Source organism: Hypomesus nipponensis, chromosome 1 (genome assembly GCF_054491055.1).
Source record: "Hypomesus nipponensis isolate SF chromosome 1, ASM5449105v1, whole genome shotgun sequence".
Taxonomy (NCBI): Eukaryota; Metazoa; Chordata; class Actinopteri; order Osmeriformes; family Osmeridae; genus Hypomesus; species Hypomesus nipponensis.
In genome coordinates, this window is record NC_140361.1 from 1,433,615 (window position 1) to 1,456,591 (window position 22,977).

General features: G+C 44.6%; 1 protein-coding gene across 1 annotated transcript in view; it reads left to right on the top strand.

The window, feature by feature from the left end:
• Positions 1 to 22,977, top strand: part of lingo2 (leucine rich repeat and Ig domain containing 2) — a 209,333-nt gene that overhangs the window by 67,110 nt on the left and 119,246 nt on the right. Inside the window, exon 2 of the mRNA XM_084698782.1 lies at positions 17,132 to 17,204. The gene's annotated coding sequence lies outside the window, so the exon portion shown is untranslated. The remainder of the gene's footprint in view (positions 1 to 17,131; positions 17,205 to 22,977) is intronic.

The window sequence follows — 22,977 nt, forward strand, 5'->3', positions numbered from 1 at the left end:
TTACCAGAACATAGTCAGCTGATATGACCACAAATGCCTTTTCTGAGTTCAATAGACATTTCCTGTTTCTGGAGCTGTTGAGTGCACTCCATTAACAACAGATGTTATGTTGGTGTGTGTCTTTGTGAACCAAAATGCCAGATACAAATGTAAAGTTTAGATTTATTTTCATACAGTTACAGTGACACTGAGTTCAACACATAATGCACATCAAAATGTCACATTTCCAATATCATTGAATTACATGAAGCACCAATGTAGATTTATGTTGTTGAAATCTTGGCAACTATTTCACAGTCAGTGTATGAAATAACAAGATATGAAGCTCAGATTGTTGTTTACTTTACGACGGTTCGTTTTACGGACGTTTAGCATGCTACCAAGCATTTGTTCATTGAAGTAGATCATGCAAATGTTAGAAATTACAGAAGGAGATCAGAAGGTAAAAAAAAAACAACAACAAAAAACACATATTCAACGAGGTGACGTAGTAAATTATTATGATGCTCTCTGCATAGTGTATGGAGAAAATGGGCTTGGTGTTGCTGAATTTGCATTCAGATTCCTCTGTCTTCATGTTTGGACTGGTGATGTAAGTGCATCCTTCAAACATGGATCCTGCAGTGCTTTAAGTGCCTTTTAAGGACAGGAACGATGAGAGAGCAGGAAATGTTTCTCACTCAAGGCTGGAGCCTGTCAGAACCTGCCGCTTAAACAGGGCTCTGATGGAGGACGGATGATGTGCTAACTTGTGGATTTTTACAGTTTTGCCCTAAAATAACCCGTGGCTTCTTTCAGTCTCCACCTGGAAGCCCGGTCACCCCAACTGCCCCCTCGGTGCCCCCACGGTGCCCCCAGGTGCCTGTCAGTGCTCAGTGCCAGTGTCCTGTGTGAATTAAACAGGGTGATCCCTTTGTCCTCTCAATGAGGGCGATCCCTTTGTCCTCTCAATGAGGGCGATCCCTTTGTCCTCTCAATGAGGGCGATCCCTTTGTCCTCTCAATGAGGGCGATCCCTTTGTCCTCTCAATGAGGGCGATCCCTTTGTCCTCTCAATGAGGGCGATCCCTTTGTCCTCTCAATGAGGGCGATCCCTTTGTCCTCTCAATGAGGGCGATCCCTTTGTCCTCTCAATGAGGGCGATCCCTTTGTCCTCTCAATGAGGGCGATCCCTTTGTCCTCTCAATGAGGGCGATCCCTTTGTCCTCTCAATGAGGGCGATCCCTTTGTCCTCTCAATGAGGGCGATCCCTTTGTCCTCTCAATGAGGGCGATCCCTTTGTCCTCTCAATGAGGGCGATCCCTTTGTCCTCTCAATGAGGGCGATCCCTTTGTCCTCTCAATGAGGGCGATCCCTTTGTCCTCTCAATGAGGGCGATCCCTTTGTCCTCTCAATGGATTTATGAAGGCTGGGATTCTATGGTTGCTCCCTTAGAGACTAAGCCTCAATCGAACAGAAAAGAAAGCTCTCATTGTGCTCTGGCATTGGTTTGAAATGTGAAATTGAGTTCACAGCATCTGCAAGATGTCATCAGGAAGACATGATAATTATCTCACAATGGTTCCCCAGCCCACTTGTGTCCAGCGGCAATCTTTTGATAAAAGGTAAAGAAATAATTTTTGACAATATTTTTCAGTTGAATGGGCTGATTCAAGGCCTTGTAACTACCTGTGATTCAGGAGTGTGGAATAATGAACCCGCTGTGATTAGGACTCGAGGTTTCGGGATCAGAGAAGATGGGTTTTGTTAGTTTAGTCTCCACTTCTGTGAGAGAGCCAACAGTAGGACTGTAACTATTCCCATGCTTTGTTTAACAACATACACTTTCATTACTGACTCTCATGAATATTAGAAGTACAAAAATGAAATAATAATAATCCTCAACAGTTTAATTTCTGTTGATGAAAATGGGAAAGGTGTCTTTGCGTTTGACAGAGTGGATGGGTTTGTGTTTTCTGCAGATGACAAACAACATGGACAGCTCTGGCATACTCTTGTCACTGCTGGGTAACATGGACACAAACGCTGCCCATGCACAGCTCTGATTGGCGGTTTGGAAAATGAGGAGGTTAACATGTGAATATAACTCAACCTCTACAGAATGAAGCCGAAACACTGCATATTAGCAGTGACTGCATTTCCTGTTGATCATATGGGGAATTGTTCAATCAAGCTTTAGCTAGATAATGATTGGTACACAACATTTTAGATGATGCAACATTGCAGAAGCTCTATTTAACATAGAATTATCATCCAAATGTCTAGCAAACTTTATGTATAAAATCGTACTGCAATAAACCCTGCTGTGTTCTGTAGCCTAGAGAAAAGTTATCAATCCCAACTGTTTGTACATTTATGGGAACTGACAGCCAATTAACTATTTGAGAAGATCTTCAGACGAACATCAAGTACACGCTAGAACTTGCTTAAAACTCATGGTATGGACATTCAGTTTGATCACCATCCAGACCTTACTGTACAGTAGGACTGGTGTGGAAAAGGTTAATTCCAAGCATTGCGTAGCAGCAATGGTATTGATCCCCACCTATCAGACTAGGACAGACTATGCAGGCTTATCCTGGCAGCATATGGTGAGTACTCTGTTTCTACGTGCCCCCCCCCCCCCCCCAGCCCACAAGAGATCTGAAAAAAAGACTGCTGAAGGCGGATACTGCACCATATGGTTGGCACCTTGACTTGTGTACACTCACACACACACACTCACGCACACACACACTCACACACACACAGACACACCTGGTTTGTCATGAGATGATGGTATTGAAATACTGTAGCGTGGCATAGTCATAATTACATGCAACTGGGTTTGTTCTTCCTCTCATGATTTATTGCTTTACTGCAGCTGTCAGCGCTCCAGTGTCGCTGATTGGGCCCTAAATAGAAACGTATTAAAACGCTCTTCTGGTCCGGCCCAACGACTGGGGCTAGTCAACCAACACCATCCAGAGGGCAGGGCGATGCCTGGAAAACACTGCAGACGCGTCGAAACACTGCAGCCGCGTCGAAACACTGCAGCCGCATCGAAACACTGCAGCAGCGTCGAAACACTGAAAAAAAAAAAAAACTCTCTCTCCCCAACCTCTCTCTCCCCAACCTCTCTCACTTCAACCCCTCTCTCTCCAACCTCTCTCTCCCCAACCTCTCTCTCCAATCTCTTTCTCCCCAACCTCTCTCTCCCCAACCTCTCTCTCCCCAACCTCTCTCTCCCCAACCTCTCTCTCCCCAACCTCTCTCTCCCCAACCTCTCTCTCCCCAACCTCTCTCTCTTCAACCTCTCTCTCTTCAACCTCTCTCTCCCCAACCTCTCTCACTTCAACCTCTCTCCTCAGCTTCTCTCTCCCCAACCTCTCTCTCCCCAACCTCTCTCTCCCCAACCTCTCTCTCCCCAACCTCTCTCTCCCCAACCTCTCTCTCCCCAACCTCTCTTTCCCCAACCTCTCTATCTTCAACCTCTCTCTCTCCAACCTCTCTCTCCCCAACCTCTCTCTCCCCAACCTCTCTCTCCCCAACCTCTCTCTCCCCAACCTCTCTCTCCCCAACCTCTCTATCTTCAACCTCTCTCTCTTCAACCTCTCTCTCCCCAACCTCTCTCACTTCAACCTCTCTCCCCAACCTCTCTCTCCCCAACCTCTCTCTCCCCAACCTCTCTCTCCCCAACCTCTCTATCTTCAACCTCTCTCTCTTCAACCTCTCTCTCCCCAACCTCTCTCACTTCAACCTCTCTCCCCAACCTCTCTCTCCCCAACCTCTCTCTCCCTAACCTCTCTCTCCCTAACCTCTCTCTCCCTAACCTCTCTCTCCCTAACCTCTCTCTCCCCAGACTCTCTGGAACCAATTGCCTAATTCAAATGCAGACTTTTGAAGTGGGCGATGACTTGATGATATGATGTTGTTGTTCTGCTCCAGCGCATGTTCTCTGATCATGTAAACAACGCCATCCTAGATAGCAGACACATGGAGCCTGCTCTGATATGATTCCAAAGGCCCTTCGGGTGTGGAATGTGAACTTTAGATATGCTTGTGTCGTTTTCATTCGAAGGACACACATCTTACAAGGAAGTAATTATACACATGTGACTGCCTCCAGTTTTCTAAGACGTTGTACATCAGGATGTTTCAGTGACCAGGGACTTGAGCCTTATCTCACTTCAAGAACTTAGAACGTGTTTCTTAATGCTCTCCAACACATGTAGCTCCCTAAGGATCGTGTTCAGTGTCCACAACCACCTATCAGATCCTCCTCACACCTTTTCATTTCAGTTCAGGATTGAAATCAAGTGGAGTGGATTTCTGTTCTACTTACCCTCAAAGCTTGATCTTCCCAATTATACTTGTCTGATTATTCCCAGCCCTAACATCAAGCAGATGAATTCCAAGTTAACCGTTGCAGAAAATGGTGTAGATCAATGTGTTAGTCCCATAAAGCTTGAACATAACTACATGTCTGTAATGGACAAAGCCTTTGTAAATGGAAAACCCAACTGGTACAATAAATGCATTCATAACAAGGTAACACATTTATACAGCGCCAGAGAGTGCAGTATGAACTCATTGAATTAATGGCGTGTAGCTCGACTCAGTCACATCATCCATCGTCTGCCCCTAAACTGGACCGGCCAGGATCATCTTGTGTTCTCTCTGCATCCCCTCCTCCTCCTTCTGTCTGTTTCACGAACGTCCGTCTCTCCCTCCTCCCTCCTCCCGGCTCCTCTCCCTCCTCCCTCCTCCCGGCTCCTCTCCCTCCTCCCTCCTCCCGGCTCCTCTCCCTCCTCCCTCCTCCCGGCTCCTCTCCCTCCCCCCTCCTCCCGGCTCCTCTCCCTCCCCCCTCCTCCCGGCTCCTCTCCCTCCCCCCTCCTCCCGGCTCCTTTCCCTCCCCCCTCCTCCCGGCTCCTCTCCACTCACACATCCTCCCCGGCTCCTGGGGAACGGCCCAAGTGCCGCCCACGGGGGCCAAACTTTAGAGAGAGAGAGCAGGCGATCCTTCGCACCTCCCTGGGGGCCCCTGGGCCCCTGATTAGCCTCCTTGGGGGGGCCCCTGGGCCCCTGATTAGCCTCCTTGGGGGGGGGGACTGCATTTGAGGGCTCCCGGAGAAGGAGAGGGAAAAGGGACAACCTTGTAAAAGCAGCCTGTTCTCACACTCAATCATGTCAACAGCCAGTATCTGGCTAGAGAGTATACGAACAACAGATCCAATTAGCCAGGCATCGAGGCAGGAGCTCAATAAATGCCTTCCCTGGTATTAGGAGGCGGTTACATAGAGTACTCTAATGGGTCATTGAGAATGAGCTATTATGGGATGGTCCATATTTGGCAGGTGAGATTCAGTGGACCTTTAATACGGAACAGGAAACCTCCACCGCCCCCTTGCACTCTCTCCCCTCTCACTGCTCCATGGCAACGGCATTGAGCAGGAGTCCTTGAGGTTACGAGTCAGGAACGACACGCTTTACCCACACGCCTGTCCTACAACGCCGTCTGAAGGTTTATTGCACTCTTACAAAAAAAGATTGTGGGTTTGCCCTGTAACTCTGCTGCATCCAGGCCCTTATATTGATAATCAATTGGAAGTGAATGAAAGGATGGATTCATTGCCAGTTGATGGAAGAATAAAAAAGAGAAGACTACAAGCAGAGCATCTGTGGGGCAGAGGAGGAAGGTGGTTGGTGACGCCCTCTGAACACAACATCTGTCACCCTTAACACAGGATACGGGGTCTGAGGCACGCCTTGCCACACAGTCGTGGAGTTGGCAGACTAGACGGCAAACAACGACTGGTTTCCTGTCTCCCCATCTGGTCACTCTCAGCCCCAGTAGCAGAGAATTTGCTGTGTGGTTAAGCAGCCTAGAATGGCCCTCCACAGATGTTTGGGGATGGTAATTGCATTAGGTTAGCTACACTTCCTTGGGCAACACATTGCGTGATGAAACCTTCTCCCCATTATCCACGGCCCTTTTCTCCACTCTCTCCTGCAGCCTCCTCTCAATCAGTCAGCACACTTTCATTTGTCTGCATTTGAACAACCCGGTGCTTCACAATGTACATGTTGAAATTAAATATATTACCAAAATATAGAGACAATGGAAGGGCAAATAATTGAAGGTGTTTTTACCCTTAACTCTGCAGAGCATGTTGCTTTTCATTTCCTTTTTCACATTCTCTTCCTTGCCAAGCTTTCCTCCCTCTCTTCTCCCTCCCTCTCTTCTCCCTCCCTCCCCTTTTCCATCCCTCTTCTCCCTCCCTCAGTTTCCCCTGTCGCCCCCATTAGAACAAAAGCATATCTCAGACAGAATGACTACACCAGAAAAACATGCTGCTGGAAGACTTTAAACCGACATTAGCCACCTAATTAAATTATTGTCGTTGGTGTCCCATCCTCAAGCCACAGCTCTGGCTTGGCAGTGAATTATCTAGAATTCATGAGGGGGATTTTTTTTAAAATTGTAATTGGTTTTATGGGCGAGGAGGCCTTGCGGTGGCCTCGGTGGTCCCCCTGCCTGGGTCGACGCTGAGGGGGCGGAACATCCTGGTTCCTGCTTGGCTTGTGACCTTGCCTTGCTCTCAGTTTCTCAACACAGTCATCCTATACCAGCTGTAGATCAATAAGTAGGATGCCAGGGCCTGCTCCCATGGAGAACATCCTCACCACAGTTGGATCACGACTGGAGAGCTGGAGGACAGCTTGACAGCTACCTCTGTAGAGCATGACATGGGAACTGCAGTCCAAATCTAACTCCTGTTTAGATTGTCACACTAGGATGCAGTAATCCGTCTCTGTTGGGGGGGAAAGGTTGAGAAGCACTGGAGACACTCATTGTCTTCTTTCACAAAATTCCATCATGAAAGATGCCAGTTTTTCAACCCGACGGTATAAATTATACATCAAACCGCAGCGAGGAGAGCAGGAGGGATGACAGGCAGAATGCTCTGGATTGGATTGTGAAGAAAAGATTTGAAAAATAATGAGAAATCAGTCCCCTTGCTGAAGAAGCTAATCCTATTATTTAATTTTCCAATTGTCGTTTAATCATTGAAAGCATGAAGACATATTCCCTCATCTTATAACAATAAATTACAGCAGAATGTGACTTGACATTCCAGTAACGTTCATGTTTGACTGTCCCCGGCCACCCCTTCTCATACACGTCCTGACAGCACAGTCAGGAGATTACCTGGAGGTTTAAGGTGACAGTTTAGCCCTCAACCTGCCAATTCAAGCATTCATTGTTTCCTGTGCTTGCTAGTTCATTCCTAACCTCCCGTCCTTGCATAGAGATAATGTTCCTCAACCTGGAGGGGATGAGCAGAGTCACTGTGTGATTGGAAAAGGGTGTGTGTGTGTGTGTGTGTGTGTGTGTGGGGGGGGGGGCTCCTGTTGGCGTTGAGGCTGTACATAATCTTCCCTTGGCAGTGCCATGGGGCTTTGGCCATGGAGACAAGTGTAGCGCCAGGTTACTCTCTCTCTCTCTCTCTCTCTCTCTGTCTCTCTCTGTCTCTCTCTGTCTCTCTCTCTCTCTCTCTCTCTCTCTCTCTCTCTCTCTCTCTCTCTGCCCCTGCAGTTCTGCATTCCATAAATAACAAGGGGCAGACGGAGGAATAGAAGACAATGGGTGGCGGAGGACAATGTGGTGAAGGGCTGGAGTGCTTGAAACAGACAGTTGGTTGTCCCAAAGACAAAAAGAGGCACACGTTGATTGGTTGAGGAGAACAGAGGCAGATTGGGGATGAATTGTAGCATGACATTGGGAGAACAAAAACGGCAAACACTGCAGAAAACAGATAAGGTGCAGGGAGGAGAAGGTACGCTGGCAAAAAAAAATAAGGCAAAGTCGAGTTTTTCTAACAGAACAGAATAATCTGAATGTTTTGGTGCTATTGTTGATTATCATGGCATAGTAGCATTGAAATTACGCAAAATCCCAGTTCTTGAAAAAATGCTGGTTCTGAAATGCACCATCAACATAAACACATTAGTCAGACAGTTGGATAATAGCCATATTGCACAACTTGGTTTGATGAGGGACTTTACGGACATTGTTGCATTAAGCTCAAGACTGCAACCACTTACAGCTACAGTAGCAGTATAAGGAAAACACGACTCTCTCATAAGGTTAGATCTAGACTGTATATTTAGAGTAGACTATATTTATATATATATATATATATATATATATATATATATATATATATATATATATATATATATATATATATATATATAATCCATCAACGTGGTTTATCTTGAGCGCCTCGGTAAAAAAAATTAAGGTCAAGGTGAAAACGTCATGAATACTCGCTTCTCGACTTGGGTTTCACAGAGTTGTTCACCTCCTCTTCCAACTGCGTCAAGAAGTTCACGCCTGGCTCACCCAAAGAAGAAATATTTTGACGTTTTAAAGGAACGATTGCTGCGCGATACGTTACCAGGGCATCCCAGGCCTTCACTAACCCCTACAGATGCTCCCGTTGTCTATTCGAAGTGGGCAAAGTGCCTTCACGTTACACAATCCTGGTCGTACACAAAAAGCCTCATCTGTTTACGTTTCCAGTTAAGCGACTTTGGCATCCGGGCTCATGACTATTTAACGACCCTACAGATGGCGTGCATCAGGCCTCCAGTCGCTGCGGTCCTATAGGGCTGGAGACCGGGAGGGAGAATGAGCGGCCCTCGTCATTAACACCGTTCGCGCGGGACCCTCACAGCACATAAAACATAGACGGGGGCAGCAGGCGAACGAGCAGGTACAAGGCTGGTAGCTCCACCTCGACGATGTTTTATTCATGGTAAATGTGTAGCGTGGAGGTCATTAAGAGCATGCACGTGCATCGTCTCAGCCTTTCTGTGGCACACGCAAGGATGAGTAGCCTGGTTCGTTTGTTGTGGGATCAGCGAACAAAACAGGGTTGGAGCTTTATAACCAAGGCACGGGTTAGTCATAAGTGTGTGTACTACTGGCTAGTTGTGTGTTTTGCGAAAATGCGATCACGTACAAACGTGCTGTTTTTGAGATATGGGCTCTGTCTGATTGTTGAGAGGTTGTTATCAGCTCCTATCTCTTGTTCGTGGAGAGAGCGGATTAGATGCTGTTTTCTTGTGTACTGTATCAGGTATGACCCCCACCATCGTGACTGTTAGATAGGGAGAGGAGTTGTGTGTTGGTTTAACCATGGAATCTAAAACATGTCTCTTTTGAGATTAGGAAAATGTAAATGCGCACAAATACGACTGATGGAAAGCAACATTACGACCTTGGTTTGGCTCCCTTAAAATCTACTGTATATCGTATGGAGGTCTTATCAGAAGTCACACAAACCGGTGTTTATTGTAGATGGATGTTCAAGATTTCTCTTATTGTGATTCATGGTGGTCTCATTTTCTGTCAAAAACCCCAAAGGATTTGCCCTTGGAATTGGAATGTAAATGCGTGCCAAGAAATGGGACAAAATGTTGGATTGTCAAGATGTCATACCAGCTTTACCATGGAAACAGCTCTAATTATAGCTGCAGTGTTGACATTGTCCGGAAGGAAGTCCTGTACACTTCCAGGAGACAGGCTTTTCATTAGAATCTCATTGACTTCCTGGGAACTTTCAGAGAAGGCAAACATAAAGGAAGACGAATCAATGTATCTCTTTCACCCCTGAGGCCAGTGTCATTAATGGTATTGATAAACACTGACCCAACACATTAGACATAATGGGTCATTACTCCCTATCACACAAATAATTAGGCTTCGTTTGATTCACATTAATGCTATTAACAATAGAGATGAACTGAAATTTTAAGTTGTTAATGATAATCATATACATTACGATGGAATTATTGTAAAACATACTGAACAGATACTCTGAAGTAGGATTCGAAAAAAACAACACAAGCTGTCTTTTAGTGTAAAGTGTTGTGTAAATTAGAATTTTCATTTCATTTGAGCAATTAATTATTGTCTGTGGACTAAGTAAGTTATGGTTTCAGGGAAAACGTTGGAAAGTTTTGAGCATGTATGATTAGCTGTGATTAAAGCACTTTACTTTGTTCTGATGTGAAAAACAAAAGCTAGTTTTTATCAAAGGGAAAAGAGGCCTACAGCTATGCCACCAACTGTTTAATGTGCTTAGGCGAGCAGCTATCTCCATCCCATGCAATCTGTTTCAGGAAAAAGCCCCGACTTCCTTTACTTCACTGACAATACTCACTCTGGTTTCCTCCGCAAGCAGGGAAACGGCCGCGTTCTTCAATTATTCAAACACATTTCCGGTAAGATAGGATCTCATTAAATTAAATCCAGGAATATGGTACAATTATATACCTGTCTACAGCAACCTTCAAAATATACATTGTTAGATGAGATACTGTTCATTTCATGGCATCATAAAAAACAAATCTGTGGTCCTTTGTCTGTTGGTAGGAGCGGGAGAGCCCCACTCTAACGTCCCTTGAGCTGAAAAGTAGGCTAAAGCTATTTCTAATGCACTCGCATTAACACATGAGTAACTGGGATGTAGATCAGGTTGAACACAGAGCTTGTGATTGCTTTGATTCTTGGGATCCAGCATGATTTACGAGTTGCTTTCCTTTGTTTTCCCTGGTGCTGCATTGATTTATTGCTCGTATAAAACCCCTATATCCAGTGATGTCACATCAAAATGCGACTATGTCCTCTGCTTGACAAATTGCAGGACTGGAAACATTTCCAACACACACACACACACACACACACATGGGGGGGGGGGGGGGATTGGTGCAGGTTTGTAAGGTACGATTTTTGGTTACATAACAAATTCAAAATTCATGACTAGCACTCAATATATTTGATGGTGCACAGCATTCATTGCTGTGAACAAGGACTCCTCACCTCTCACAGAGTTCCGCATGGAGCTTTCCCTGTTTCAAACACGATCCAGAGACTCAAGATAACATTGCACACCTCATTTGTCCTCATCAATGAGTCAAATACAAAATCTATCACCAAATTAATGTATTCATGATCCTTTAATGTGGCATTGTATGAATCTAAACTGTTCTAAACAGTTTGTCACTGAGGTAATAGGACTGAAGACAATGATGTGGTGCGTGGGTATTATAATAATTCAATGTCAGAATAAACTGGCTACAAAGTCCGCCAAAACAAATTAAAATGACAGATCTTCACATGAGAAAATGAAAAATCTTGTCATTTATGCTACTGTTTTCCTCAGACTTTTCGCTTGAACAAACACGCAGATAGAGTGCAAGTTTTTTTTTATATATATATTTTTTAGTTTCTCTTTAAACCATATACTGTAGCTCTCTGAAAAGAGTCAGTCTGTTGTGAACTTTCAACACTCCCGGCCTGTCAGGAATTTACATAAAAAAAGGAAAAAAGGATTAAATTGCAAACGTTGCAAATTACTCCACATCTCGGTTCAGCAGCTTGCACATTAGCATGTAAGAGAATCGTGGAGAAACCAGTGGAAGCAGTAGGGAGACACCCATTCTGCCAGTGATACTCACCTCATCGCATCAGTGGCTACATTACCGTAATTATTTTACTGTCGATCTGTTGGTACACTTGAACTGAAACAGTGCAACACATCTTCGTTTTGGATGGATTTCAATTTTTCTTGGCAAGTGAGCTACTGTGTAGATGCTATGTTGTGTCTCTTTTTCCAATATACTTTAGTCTTCTTCTCTTGAAATGTTTTCCCAAGGTAGATTATGTGCTTTAGCACCGTATATATGGCTGACTGAACTCTTACAAATGCAATAGTACAATACTTATTATTATTATTATTTTAAAAAGTTAAACAAAACAAAACAAAAAATATATATATAAAACACTTGCATAACACACTTACCTTTTACTAAGAATGAACTTCAGAGGAATGTGCTATTGGAACAGTTTTGTCAGAGTATGAAGTACTTTCTTTGTGTCATAATTAATATGTCTGGGCAAATATGTACCATACACACACCCAGCTATGAACTCTTATTGAACACTGAAGACACGAGTTTCTGATTAACATGCTCCAACACTTTGTTGTCATTGCGATGTACAGTTCTCTTTGTACCAGGATGAAAATCCCCTCTCTGTCTCACAAACAGCACTGCCTATTTAGTTTGGGTGTGTAACCTGGTGAATTACCTTAAGAGGGATGGATGGTACACAGCAATGACTCACAGCTGACAGTCTATGTGCTGTCAACCTCCAGCCATGTTTTGTTTGAGGCATCCATTTTCCTTCTGTCAACCTGCAAATCTCTTCTTACAGTAGTCACGTTGTGCTTCTACATTTATAGCTTTAGCTGGATCTGATGTTCTTTTTGTGCTCTGAATCTTTTCTCTCCGTGGCCTACATACTTATTCCAAAGAATAATAGCAAAGTGTGTCGCAGAGTCCCCTGTGAGAGATGTGACACTGTTTACAAAATCGCTTTGAATAATTAATTAAAACACAGCAGAGATCTCAATTAAAGTTGTCATCTCTCTTAACTGGGCTGCAGAAACTTGTGTCTGAGTGGATGACTCAGTCCTGGGCCCGGCCATCTAAACACACCTCTCTTTGCATCCTTTGTCTTACGTAAATACAGTACACAGAATATAATATATTTATATGTCGAATGTATTCAATAGCTTTGTTGGTTTTTCTGAAATTAGAAGCCAGTATATTACACTACCGAATCTTCCCAACATCTTCAGGGAGAGACTAACTCAAGCATTGATGTCTGCACCCGCCAGCCTGCATCTGAAAGTGCGCTGTCATTTCTGTCAGACTCCATGGATTCCTTTGCATTGTGACACAGCGCGGGATGCTAACACAGCACGGGATGCTAACACAGCGCGGGATGCTAATGCTTACCAGGCCCCACACCCTGTCACTTATTTACAGTTGTGTGGCTCTTTGTCTCCCGGTGGTGAGACTGACTCTTTCAAAATCAACCAGGTTTAGGTTCATAAATCATTTACCTTTCCTGGCTTCTGGGAACTTTCCTGGCTTCTGGGAGTGTACTGTAACAAAAATCAAAAGCATGAAAACGTCTCCTGAAACATGAGCAGGGATGTATGATGGAGTATTGACTTTCCTTGATTGGTAAAAGCAATCCAACGTATGACCCAAAAAATGGAGGCAGTCCACTGCCCAAGGCTAAATGAAACACAACTCAACAACACTGGAGCCAAGACATATAAGACACAAATACAAATGACATTTTACACAACTATACTATACTGGAGAAGTTAGACAAGCGATATACAAATGAAATGCAATACAACAACACTAGTAGTTGGACAAGTGTTACAGGGTTGAAGCGGTCTGAAGAGAGACCTGTGACTCAAAGTGCTGTGTGTTCCCCACCACCACGGCTAGTCCTTCATTATGAATAAGCATGAATATTTTATTTCAGATAACTACTTTAAAAGGCTTCCACACAAGCAAGTTGTTTTGGTTTCTCATGACAATGTTACCACAACGATGCGGAGGAGGAGGGTTTGATGGACTCTTCTGTGAGTTCTGTTTTCAAAGTGGAACACGTTTTTAAGTTTACAACACAACTCCCATTCTCATACCTGGTATTTAGCTTAGAGATGTTTCTGTGTCTCACAATTCCGCACAAACTCATGATGCCAGTGAGTTGGAAAGCTTTGTCAAGTTTGGAAAGCTTTTTGCTGTACCAACTTTGCAAAGCAGTTTCCTGTCTCAATTCTTCAGTTCATAGGGTTTTAACAGAATATAAAACCAAGCCAGAAACCATTACACACTGAGCTTACACAGTTTGCACACCAGTTAGACATAACTTTGATATTTTACTAATGTAGTTACGTTCAATTGAGTTTATACTGAGTTTATACTACACTGTCGTTCTGAAGTTCAGATTGGCACCTACTATAAAATTGTGTTTTTGCTAAATTAAATTCCAAATACATGCGATGTTTAAAAGTGCCAATAGTCGGCAAACACAACAGGAAACGGAAGAAAATTAAAAGGAATTATGCAACAATTTGTAAGCGAAAAAAACACAAAAGGAACAATAACCTGTGTAAAGACACGACAACCATTGAAAAGACGACAAGAGAGAGAGAGAGAGAGTCGGAAAGAAGGTTTTAGGGAAATATGCCAAAGCTTGGGGCCTCTAAAGGCTGTGTAGCTGCAGAGTGTGTCTGAACACCAAAGCTGCAAGGCTGAGGTAGAAGATGGGGCCCGTTATGTTGACACTGAGTGAAAACACCAGGAAACTCACAAGCTGATTAGCATGAGGGGAGGAAAGCCTGCCTGGACACAAAATGGAGGCAAAACTTGCAAAGTAAGCAAGATTTTTCTTCAACAAACCTCTGAAACGTACCTTACCCCTACACTGTAGCTGCAGAGGGAAGCGTGTAGTCTTTCACCGAGTGAATGCTTCGATTGAACCCTCCCCTCCTCATATATCCCATTCGAAGAACACCTCAAGTATTGAAAGCCCTGTTGAAGCCCTGTTGAAGCTATATAGTATGTGTGTATAAACTGTGCAACCTGGAGTTTTGTATAAACGCAGGAAGGCTTATCTAAAGCAGAGTGTTATAAAGCAGAATGTTCCTGCCAAGTGAGCCACCTGATGTCAGCCTGTACAGGATATGAGAGCTGCACATCATGGACCTGCTTAGGCTGGGCCTCTCCTCTCTGTCCTCCAGCCTGGGATGGGGGAGGGAGGGAGGATGGAGGATGGGGGAGGGAGGATGGGGGAGGGAGGATGGGGGAGGGAGGATGGGGGATGGAGGATGGGGGAGGGAGGATGGGGGAGGGAGGGAGGATGGAGGATGGGGGAGGGAGGATGGATGGGGGAGGGAGGATGGGGGAGGGAGGGAGGGAGGATGGGGGGAGGGAGGATGGGGGAGGGAGGGAGGATGGAAGATGGGGGAGGGAGGATGGGGAGGGAGGATGGGGGAGGGAGGGAGGATGGGGGAGGGAGAATGGGGGGGGGGAGGGAGGATGGGGGAGGATGGGGGAGGGAGGATGGGGGAGGGGGGAGGGAGGATGAGGGAGGATGGGGAGGGAGGGAGGATGGGGGAGGATGGGGGAGGGAGGGAGAATGGGGGAGGGAGAATGGGGGAGGGAGGATGGGGGAGGGAGGATGGGGGGGGGGGAGGGAGGATGGGGGAGGATGGGGGAGGGAGGGAGGATGGGGGAGGATGGGGGAGGGAGGGAGAATGGGGGAGGGAGGATGGGGGAGGGAGGATGGGGGAGGGAGGATGGGGAGGATGGGGGAGGGAGGGAGGATGGGGGAGGATGGGGGAGGGACGGAGGATGGGGGAGGATGGGGGAGGATGGGGGGGGGGGAGGGAGGATGGGGGAGGATGGGGGAAGGAGGGAGGATTGTGCAGTGAATCCAGGTCACAGTTGAGACAGCCCCAGTCTGTCTGTGTGATGCTCATAAAGTGTGTGTGTGTGTGTGTGTGTGTGTGTGTTCATTTGTGCAGATGCTGGCTGTCTATGTGGGAGTCTGTGTGCGTGTTTTTGTGTGGAGCCTTGTGGCTTATGTGGTTGTGTGTGTGTTTTTGTGCAGAAGCTTGTGGTTTATGTGTGTGTGTGTGTGTGTAAATTATTAGCAGTGGTTGCATTCATGCGGATGTGTGTGTATGTATTTTTGTGCGAGGCTTGTGGTCTGCACATAATGAGCAGTGCGTGCGTGCGGATGTAGTGATGTGATGGTGTGTGCAGGATGATGCATAGTATGGATCCATGTGCACAGTGGTGGTTCAGCTGCCCTCAGCAGTCCTTGTCTTCAGGGAAAAGCTAAATGTTTGTGTGTGTGTGTGTGTGTGTGTGTGTGGGAGACAGGTCAAGCCACAGTGTAATGTTAACCTTGGCTTACTCAGAGATCCTCTCCAGCCCTGCCTTCAGACCTTCTCCACCACCCACCCCTTCACCACACCATCCACCCTCTCTACACCCACTATTCTGTCTACCACCAACAACCCACCTCTCAACTGCCACACTAGGGGGTAGGAACCAGCAGCAGGAGGTGCACCACCTTTCTCCCTCCCTACCAGAGCTCCCCAGTCTGTCATTACCCCCAGCAGACGGCTTGTTTCAGGGGGAAAGGTATTGTAGACGCACAGGAAAAACTGTAGATCCAGTCATTAGGGGAGTTTTATGCCAGAGTCATCCCAATCCATTTGCTTTTCCCTGTTATACGGATTTCTGCTGGCTCATAACTTGTGTTGGCGAACGATGCAATGGAGCTTGCATTATCATACCACAGAGCTGTCAAAGTTGCGCTCTATTAAAGGGAAAGGCTGACTTTAGCTTTTCAGTTCTTCCCCCTTCATTTCAAAGGCAGTTCGCTAAAACATGAGAGCTTTGCTCACATATGATGAGGGCTGCACCAGTAGCTGCACCACTGTCATTTATCAACATGGTTTACCATTTAATGAGAGCAAAACTACCGTGTCTCCCTCAGAGGAGCGAATCTTCTGCCGTGGTGGAAATGACGAGGAGACACTTAGTCTCCAGATAAAAGGGTTTTGCTCGTAGATATTTTGCTGTTGGTCTTGATCGTTTGTCATAAATGGATGACATAGTGTTTAGTCCAACAGGTCTATGGGGATGGCATGGCAATGAAAAACTAATTAAAACAATTTTTTTATCAAGCTGGTTTTGGATAAATATTGCAGTGACTATCATCAAATGAATGGTAAATTCAAGTCAAGACCCAACATTATTTTCCAAATGAAGATTATTTGGTTTATGACTTCTGTTTAATTCTATGGAAGGATGGATATTTTATTTCATAAAGAGATGGTTTCATGGTGTGGATATGACAACAGGCAATTTTAATCCATGCAAGCAGGAATCTGGGAATATTGCAACTCACAAAAACACTTACCTACAGTAATGATGTTCTTGTTCAGGGCAATAATCCTCTTTTAGAATGTTAGATCTTTTGTCAAGCCAAAACTGTAAATCGTGGTACAATTACAGCTGTTCATTGTTTATTATTAATTATATTTCCCTGACAACCAGAGCAGTTTAGATCGTTACCTGCATGAACAGGATTAGGTCTGACAGAACATGTCCAGGTAACTGACACTAATGTTTGCTTCTACCTACTTATGGCTTTAACAATTAATGACATAACTTCAAACTTTTCTGTGTTTCAGATTCACTGTTTCTGTTCCCTCATTCTCTCTCCGTGGAAAGAGGAACCATGTTGTCTGTTTTGAATTAGAAATGGTAAGTTGCCCTATTATGTCATTGTTCACTGCGGTACATTTTGTCCTCGAGGTGCAAAATTCATGCAAATACGAGTTGTTACATGTGCGATAACCACATGTTTTTTAATATTCATCCTTAACATCATACCCTTATGAAAATACAATAGAGAAAATGGGTTCTGAGACTAAACACGTATCAAAAAGGAAGATTTTTTTTTCTTCTGGGAAATGTATTTTTCACTTCATAGCACAGATTAAAGGGAAAATGGTCGTCAAAGTTGATTAAACCAACTTCAATCTGCTGTCTTTGCCTCTCCACTCTTGTTCATCTCTGATTGGCCAACCCCCAAAAAAGTTATTTCAACAAGCTGAGAACTGACACATTGAAAGTATTACTGCCATTCCCATTTCAGGTTGATTTAAACTTTTTAAATCTTGTAGTTATACAAATATGCATTTGCATTCTATGAATGGGAAATAGTCAAACACAATATAAGTAGGAACCATAACTGCAGGCTGGGGTTGGTTAAGTAAGGATCAAGGTGGAACATCTGAATGTTTTCTTAACGTTTCTTACACAAAAGCTTTTTAATTTGGTTGTTCACTGCATTAACGAAGGGAACCATGATTACTCTGGTTAAAACATGAGAATGACCTGATACTTCAGTCACGCGTGTCCAGCTTGCAGATGTCTCCCACCTCAGTGTTCCACAAGGTTGCAGATCTAGCCTGGCTTTGCTTCAATCAATCGTTTTACTTCCAGGAAACAGAAACAAAAATGTCTGGCTTTGTTTTCTGAAAAACATCCATCCCAGTTTGGTGGGTCTGTTGTTTCTCTGCAGTCTTAAATAGCAGCTGTGGTTATCGGGCACCAGAGGGTGAAGCTTGGACAGGCCTCTGGGCGACCGAGGCCACAGGTTTCTGAATCACGATCATTAAAACCCAGTCCTACACAAATCCCTCACACATTGTCTGCAACACAATAACAACTGCTTTGGCTGGTTTTTCCATGTGTAAAGGTGAGGTGAACACTCACCCTGCACTGTGCTGGCTGTGTGTTCTGTTATTGCAATTGTCTGCCTTCTGTACTGTACTGTTCAGTACTGCATTTGAGCAATACAGAGGATGTTAAATGAAAGGATATTTCACATTGGTATAGCATATGGGCAATATATTTTGATGCCTGTGCTAATAGCTCTTCAGTTATTATATATTTCTTTTACTTTATTTATTTTTTTGAATGACATGCAGTTTTGCATGTTTTGACTTATGCATTGGGGAGTACGTTATCTTCATAGCAAAGACAGGTAATTAAACACGGCAGCATAAATCACAATTTTTCAGTACAGCTTCTGTGCTAAACTCTGCCAGTGCATAAATGGAACTCTGCATTAGGGTTTGAAACACAACTTAGAATGGACTTTCAAGTCATCCACACACCAAATCCCTTACACACCAACAGTAGTTAGAACCAAAAAGCCATGGTTATAACAAGATTTATCTCCATCTCCCTGTTTTAAAGTATAACACTGAGAGTGAGTAGTCAGAAGAAGAGGTGTAGCTGATATATTAATGATGTCCTTATGTTCTGGGGGATTATTGTCCAACACAAACACCCTTCAAAAGAGCCAGGCATGCTCTGCAATGCAAACTATACAGGATCTATTAGTTCCCTTCTCCTCAAGGCTGTTGGGTGCATTCCTTCAGGTATTGTAAACTATAGAGATTAGATATTTTCTTGCTCAGTCATGCTTGGTTTTCTGCATTTCCTCTTGTCACTCCTTGTTATTTTTAAGCTTCATATCTGTGTGTTCAGAGAGGGGATGTGGGGAGGCAAAGCCCAAACGGATCCTGGGAGCCCATCATCGCTGTTTGGTGTCCGAGTCCCAGCTAAATCCTCTGAAGGGGTCTGAACATGTGGATGTTAATCTCTGAAGTAGTTCAGGAGCAGCTCTCCTCACTCTCATCAGAACAGACTCTGACACTTGCAATATCCCCCATAATTCCCTCTCTTTCTTCTTTTCCAACAAAGACGTTCTGAATGGCCTTTTTAAAAGGCTTCTTACCACCTTTGAAGAAGGGGTAAATAAAGTCAGACAGTGCATCTGAGATTCTTATTTTTGCATCAACTATACCCGTGTGTTAATACTTCAGATAAGTGACAAATGCAGTCTGTCTCCAGTTTCCCAGTGATGCACTTTGCACTACCTCTCAAAGAGGAAGGTTTAGGGTTGTTTTGAAGAGCAGTGCTCAGATATTGAGTTTCCATAAATACAAAAAAACATCCCCTATTATTAGTACATAAGAATATGCTTTTTGGTGTTTTACACATGACATGTTGTTTTATTATAGAGTTTAGCAGACAACATTAAAAGCTTGCTCCACCAAGCAAGTGTAATGTTTTTTTTAATCTTTCTGATTCTATTTAGCCCAATAAATGTTATTCTACTAAACTTGAACCTCACAAACCAAACTCGCTTTCCACCGATAAACGTATCCAATGGTGCTCAATGGGGAAAGCGTTCGATTGGTCACAAGTTCAAAGCTATTTTGTTTGTTGATTAGAGCTATTTAGCTGTAGCTATTTAGATTGGGGAAACACAAGAACAGCAATTGTAAAGTGTCAGTAACTGTAGTACAGTAAACAGATTTGGAGAGAGATACCACCCATAAACTAAACCTTTTTGTGGACTCTAGTATTTCCTTCGATGCATTTTGTTTCCACAGAACCATAGGTCAACAGTCAAACACCCTCAGTTAAAATGCAATGTTGAAACTAATCATGAAATGAGCTGCTTTAATTGCTAAATATAAAATCAATTTATGAGACTGGACCCAAATGAACGTAGCTCAGATTTCATGAGTCGATAAAAATGAACTGCAAAAGCAAAGCCATCTGTTCTGCCAAATGGCACATCTTCCACATCTTCTTTCGCTGTGTGCAAGAACTCGAAATAAATGAGTACCACATAAAAGCTATGGCCTGCAGCTTTTCCTCTTAGATCCATAGTACAACACGTGGACAGAATGTTACGTCAATGTTTGTCATTTCAAATCAAACACAATACTTTGGACTTCCATCATTTACAGCAAGGACAAACTATCCAAATCTTCAAATTGTCATTTAACACCGACGTTGTCTATGTAGTGCAAATATTTACGTATTTTTAGGGGTGGGAAAATAATAATAATAATAAATAATAAATGTATATGAGAGAGAACAATGGTAGTGCCCGCCGAAGGCGTGAGCACACCCAATAATAAGAACCAATTTCCTGATTTCAATAGAAATTAAGTGCTCTTGGATTGTCTTCTTGGTTCTGGATGAGTAGATAATGGAGGAGTAGATAATGGATGAGGAGATAATGGAGGAGGAGATAATGGAGGAGGAGATAATGGAGGAGGAGATAATGAAGGAGGAAGTAAATGATGAATGCTTGTTGATTTCCGACTGGTACTTTGACACTGTAATGAACTTAGAGGGAAACAGAAGAGTTCAAGTCAGTGTGGACACAGGATTCTTGTGTATTTTTACATTTTGACACTCCAGACTAAAATAACAGGTGCAATTACTTTTTCAAACACATTTGCTCTTAAAGATTACGTGAAGAGTTCTTAGTGTTGATTGGATAGGTTTAAAACCAGTAAAATGTCTTCTATAATGCATTCAAAGTATGTCACTTCGGATAAAAGCCAAGTCTACAGCAGGAGTCCAATGTAAATGTAATGTCTATTTAATGCCCACTATTCTTTCACAGTTCCAGCTCTCTCCCTTTCCATCTCTCTCTCCTACTTTCCCTTCTCGCCTGTCCAATCTCTCTTCTTCTCTCTTCTTCCCTGTCAGAGTATCCCCTCTCCTCTTCTCTTCTCTTCTCTCCTCTCCTCTCCTCTCCTCTCCTCTCCTCTCCTCTCCTCTCCTCTCCTCTCCTCTCCTCTCCTCTCCTCTCCTCTCCTCTCCTCTCCTCTCCTCTCCTCTCCTCTCCTCTCCTCTCCTCTCCTCTCCTCCTCCCCTGCCCTGCCCTGCCCTGCCCTGCCCCCCTCCTCCTCTCTCCCCTCCCCTCCCCTCCCCTCCCCTCCCCTCCCCTCCCCTCCCCTCCCCTCCCCTCCCCTCCCCTCCCCTCCCCTCCCCTCCCCTCCCCTCCCCTCCCCTCCCCTCCCCTCCCCTCCCCTCCCCTACCCTACCCTACCCTACCCTGCCCTGCCCTGCCCTACCCTACCCTGCCCTGCCCCCCTCCTCCTCCCTCCCCTCCTCTGCCCTCTCCTCTACACTTACTCTAACTAGCTCAGGCAGGCGCCATGCATTTTTCAGAATGCTTTTCCTCCACCCAATTAGGGAACATTACTTGGAGAAGTTCCCACATGCATGTTTGAGTCGTGCCTCGGTGCCGCGGTGGACAGCCGGGTGGGATAATGGAGTCTAGGAGACAGTGCTGAGGATAGTGACAGACACCAGTAGCCCCCTGCATCACGCCCCCCATTACAGGGCTTCCAGCACACCCTGGCATTAACACCGAGCCACCCTGCCCCCCGGGGCCAAGGGCAGAGCAAAAAATACAACTCTCTTTCTTCTGTTGATTATTTTGGGGTTGTGATATCAGTGAAATCATTTTCAGATGGCGTTCAGAGATGATTTCATTTCCATTTATTCAGTACTTTGGTTTCCAAATAATTAGCATGGAGTCCTTCATTCCTGAATGGGAAAGGATGTTTGAGAAGAACTCCTAACCCTCACCATCTAAATATCTAATAAACCGAACTTGGAATTATGTTTTACTGCGGGGCGTTCATCCAAAATTATTAATTTTCTTACTCTAATACAGTAGGTCACTTATCATTAAAACCCTCTCAGATCTGTTTAGCACAAGGCATATCAGGCCAGATACAATTTGTGCTTGAGTGCACTGTGCGCTGCAAAGTATTGCAAATTTTGACCTCATTATTATCAATCATGCTATCTCCCCAGGAAAAGGGGCACAGCACAATATCTTCCATCTGTATGTATCCATCTCTTCAACATCAACATGATTCAGTATTTATCATCAGTTCCTACTAACACTGACTTGACGCACAGAGAGCGAGCGATTATTGAATCGTACTTTGCCTTGGTGCTAGTAAATGTATGTGCTTGCATCTCAAAATCAAAACATTTGCACCTGTTACTGTGCAATGCTTTGGTTTGAAAATAGAGTTGCCGTTGGTGTTTTTCCAACACGAAAACATATAATTTAAAATTATTGCAATTCACCAGTAAAGCACAAATAGCCTTGTTCCATGATAAAAACCGATTGTGTCACACTATCGGTGTTCTCTTGAGATAAGGCCTTCTATGTTCCTTCTGTGAATGACTGGATGTTTTAATAGGATGAGTGTCCGCCTGTTCTTTTACTGTCAAAGGCTATGAGGATATCTATGTCTCTGGGGCATCATTCCAGTTCTCCTTGTGCACCACTGCAAGAGTCTGGCAATGGCTCTTCGAGCCGGTCGTAATTGAACAGTAAATCTTTCTAGAGTTTTCTTTTTCTCTTCTCCCATCTCTTTCTCTTGTTTTTTTCTCTCTTCCTTTCTCTCAATCTCTCCCCCCCCCCTCTGTCTCTCCGCAGTCTCTCTCTCCCCCCCCCGCTCTCTCTCCTCACTCTTTCCCCCCCGCTCTCTCTCTCCCCCCCCCCGCTCTCTCTCCTCACTCTTTCCCCCCCGCTCTCTCTCTCTCCCCCCCGCTCTCTCTCTCTCTCCCCCCGCTCTCTCTCTCTCTCCCCCCGCTCTCTCTCTTCTCTCTCTCTCCCCCCGCTCTCTCT